We start from the raw sequence: 4,755 nt of genomic DNA on the forward strand, positions 1-4,755 counted from the left end.
CTTCAAGAGGCAGCCAGCTCCATGGCTCCTGTGATCTAGCCATTTGGGGAGAAAGGAAGATGTCCCACTGATAACTGGGCCTCCAGCATCCAAAACTCGCGTGAACAGCCCTTCTTCAAGAGGCAGACAGCTCCATGGCTCCTGTGATCTAGCCATTTGGGGAGAAAGGAAGATGTCCCACTGATAACTGGGCCTCCAGCATCCAAAACTCGCGTGAACAGCCCTTCTTCAAGAGGCAGACAGCTCCATGGCTCCTGTGATCTAGCCATTTGGGGAGAAAGGAAGATGTCCCACTGATAACTGGGCCTCCAGCATCCAAAACTCACGTGAACAGCCCTTCTTCAAGAGGCAGACAGCTCCATGGCTCCTGTGATCTAGCCATTTGGGGAGAAAGGAAGATGTCCCACTGATAACTGGGCCACCCTCATATTGAACTTCCAAGTTTGGGAAGAAACCGACCATCCACCAGATGACTAGAAATCGCTGCAGGACCACAAGAAATATGGGGAAGCAGGAAAATACCTCTCCCACAAGGGAAAAGGATAGCTCCTCTTTATCCACACACAGTTCAATGGAAATCATGGAAATGTCTGATAAAGAATTCAGAACATTCATAATGGCAAAGCTAACAGAGATGGAAGAGAAGAGAGACAAGGAACTGCTGAAGAGGAAGGAGAAAGGAGTTGAAGAGTTCCAGGAGGTGAGGAAATTCATGCTAGATCTAAAAGAGGAATTTCACACTTTACAAAAGAATCAGATGGAACTGTTAGAGATGAAGGCTATAATACAAGAAGTCAAAATCTCCCTTGAAAGTATTAAAAGCAGACTAGATCATACAGAAAATAGAATCTCTAATGTAGAAGAGAAAATGGTTGGCCTAGAAAAATCCACCGCGAAGACTGAGAAAATGGCCCAAAAATTTGAGAATAATATGCGAGAAGTACTAGATACCATCAAACGTCCAAACATCCGGATAATAGGCATCCCAGAAGGTGAAGAGACTCATAAGGGCATTGATAATCTATTCCATGAAATCTTACAAGAAAATTTTCCAAACCTGGAGAGGCACTCAAAGATCCATTCCCAAGAAATACAGAGGACCCCAAATAGAATCAACCCAAGAAGATCTTCTCCAAGACACATTATAGCCAGATTGACCAAAACCACAGACAAAGACAAGATACTAAGACTGGCAAGAGAAAAAAGGCAAGTTACCTACAAAGGGTATCCCATCAGACTAACGGCAGACCTCTCATCGGAAACAATGAGAGCGAGGAGAGAATGGGAAAATGTATTCAAAGTATTAAGGGAAAAGCAATTTCAACCGAGAATTCTGTACCCAGCAAGGTTATCGTTCATTTGGGAAGAAAAGACACGAACTTTCCCAGATAAACAAAACCTGAAAGAATTTACCAGCACCAGACCGGATCTCCAAGAAGTTCTTAAGGGAGTGCTATGTCAGTAAAATTAAATGCAGACACACAGAAATAAGAGTTCAGAAACTAAGAAAATGGGCAACTTAATTGTAGGGCCAAAAGCTGGAGTTGAGTATTACATCCCAGATTTCAATCTGGAACATCGAACCTCAACAGATACAGAAGAAAGATTAAGTACATGAGACTGAACTGATGAAACAGTATTCTACGACTTGACTAAAATATTGCTGCTTTTCTTCTAAGCTTTGTTGTCCGGTTTTAAGGATTTTTGTCCTGTCTTCAGCTATCAATAGATTCATGTTCCGACTATTTGAACAGAATACTAACCTGTTTCTAGGCTTTAAGTTTCAAAGAAATATCCTTACCAGTTCAAAACTGCTTTTCTTGAAACCATCGGCTGATCTTGCTATTGAAAGTAGTTAGATTACTTATGATATTGTGTGATCAACGAAATGTTGGGGGAAAAGGAATTGAAGACAACTGTAGACAGCAGAGATAGTGTAATAAGAGAGTGGAATAGGGCAGAGGGCTAGACATGGGGTAAAAAACATATATATGAAAGTAGAAATGGAATATTATGGATGATAACATGCATTATTAAGCCACTATATAGTATATTCTAGATGGGAAACCACATTTAGAATGTTGTGATGATGCTCAGGGAATGAATGTAAATTATTAATAAAAAAAATTTTCAGAAGAAAAAAAATAGGCATTAGAAATACCTATTTGATGACTGCAGTTAAGCTATATAGCCCTAGTTAGGTGCTACTTTATAGTATGTTCATTCTATTCACTGAGGTTTATGCCTAAAGTCAGACTTGTGTTCATGGATATGTACATATCAGCTGTGCTTGCTATTGAAAATATTTAGATTTATTAAGATATTTAGTGAAACAATAAAATGGGGGAGGCATAGAAAGCAACAATAGATACGAGACACAGTGTGGGAGGATGGTGGGATATGGCAGAGGGGGAGATAGGGAATCAAGGATGGGAAAAAAGGCAAAATATACAGAAAACAAGAAATGGAAAATGATTTGTTGACAATAACACATATGTTGATGTGCTTGATTGAGCCAATATACAGTGTATTCTCAATGGAAAAAATCTCATTTTGTATGCTATAATGATGTACAGTGAATGAATGTAAATAAATAAAGAAAAAAATGTAATATAAATTTAAAAAAATGCAAGGCAAATGTGCAAGCGCCAAAGATGAGATGGAGCTAGAGGACTGGAGGGAGATCACAGTGTGATCAGACCCTGCTACTGGTACCTCTCTCTCTCTCTCTCCTTCTCTCTCTCACTATTAGTGAGCAGCCACATTCTCTATCATGAAGAAAGTAAAAAAAAAAAATTGAGAAACACTACTCTTTATTTAACAAACCAGAGTAATACAACACACTTTGTTTGCCAAGCACTACTTTACAAGCAATATCTTATTTAATTACCTCAACAACCCTATGTGGTTTGTAATTCAGAAAATAGAGACTCAGAAGGCTTAAATAATTGATCAGATTATTGTGATGTGTGGGTACTGAGTGGAGTAGGAATATCCCAACCCAGGTAACACCTGCTTGGAGAATGAATCCTTGCTGAATTTGACAGGCTGTGCCACGTGCAATAAGCAAGATTTTATGTAATCACAAACAAATCCTTGAAAGAAGATGAGGAAGAATAGGAACCTACGATCATCTGTGCATGAACTGTCATCATGTAAGAGCCATCATGAGTATACATTCAGGATCATGGATGAATTTCTGGAATATATCATGCTGTGTCTGTTATGTGGCAAAACTGAAGATACGACCAGTATAATCTCCCTGATGATCCTTGAGAGATGACACTACTATTTTAAGGATCTTTTTGAAGTTCAGTTGTGGCTATGTTGGATTGATTATGATACAGGAAGTTGGATGGTTCGTCCTACTTAATTTATAATGAAAATTCTTTGCATTTTTTAGGGGATTGTTATTCTCTAGAGCTGAACTCTTCTGCTAATAATTTCAGTTCACATCAGTCAGCCAGAATGAAACATCTTTGTTAGCAGTTATGTGGCCAGAAAATAACGAAAATAGGAGCCCAGATCTGGTTTTCAATAGAAGGAGCCATATTTTCTTTGAAAAATAAGACTGACTGGGGCAAGAAGTATATCAGATGAGCTTGAAGCACCTTGTGGCACACACAAAAAGAAATGCTAAATAAAAAAATTTACCATGATTCAGGGTATGTCAGAGAAACACAAAAACCAACTGAAAGAGCTCCTAGTGACCAAATCTGAAATTATTTGAGCAGTAAAATAAAATAATATTTTAACCACTTCCCCACCAAAAAAAATTGATCAGATTTACCTTTTAAAAAACATTGCTATAGGTTGTGTGCACTTACCAGAGATAAATGGGGGTGAGGATGGGGGGTTGGGGGTGCAGGAAATGAGAAGGCACTCCCCAGAGGGAATGGCCAGGCTATAGTCCCTTATCCTCTTGGGATCTGGGGCACACATGCATATGCTCCCACTGTGTTTTTTAAGCCACCAATTCCAGGACTCTAACCATGTAGTTGGCCATGTGGGATCTAGCCACATTAACCACCATGCCACCAGCTGGCCAGATCATAATTTTTTTTTTTTTAATGAAAGTTAAGGGCTAGCTAAGGTGTTAGATTCTCACATGATCTACCATAGTTTGAGTCCTGGACCTGGAGGCTTGAAAATCATGCTGGGCATGTTTGGGTGCATGCTCAACATCTCAGGAGGAGAATGGAGAAGAAGGAATTGCAGTGTGGCCATCCCTCCAGGGATGATTTCTCACTGTCCTTCTCTCTGTCTCTCTCTCTTAAGCACAAGCACCCTGTGGCAAAACAAAACAAAACAAAACAAAACCTAAAAAAAGAAAAAAGGAAAATTAGGGGCTAGCTAGCAGGTGGTGTGGTGGTTAAGGTGTTATCTCACATAATCAACTCCACAGTTTGAATCCTGGAACTGGCAGAGTGAGAATCATGCCAGGTGCATGTGTATGCATGCCTAAAATCCTGAGAGGAGAGTGGAGGAGATGCGGTTACAACATGGCTCTCTCCTCTGGGGAGTGATTTCTCACTTTCCCTCTCTCTCCCTGTCTGTCTGTCTCTCTCTGGGGAGCACACACACACCTTCAAGAAAAAAAAAATTAAAAATTAAATTGATATAAATTAAAATTTAAATCTATTGAGAGGCAGAGAGAGAGAGAGAGAGAGGGAACAGAGAGAGAGGACAGAGAGAGAGAGAGAGAACACCCTTGACAAAGTTTCATACCATGATTTTCCCCTCAGCCTTCCCCAC

General features: G+C 39.8%; 1 pseudogene; it reads left to right on the forward strand.

The window, feature by feature from the left end:
• Positions 1 to 2,965: 2,965 nt before the first annotated feature.
• On the forward strand, positions 2,966 to 3,297 carry LOC114008743 (protein Churchill-like; annotated as a pseudogene).
• Positions 3,298 to 4,755: the final 1,458 nt, after the last annotated feature.

This window comes from Tupaia chinensis, unplaced genomic scaffold, assembly GCF_000334495.1.
Source record: "Tupaia chinensis unplaced genomic scaffold, TupChi_1.0 Scaffold000381_1, whole genome shotgun sequence".
Lineage (NCBI taxonomy): Eukaryota > Metazoa > Chordata > Mammalia > Scandentia > Tupaiidae > Tupaia > Tupaia belangeri.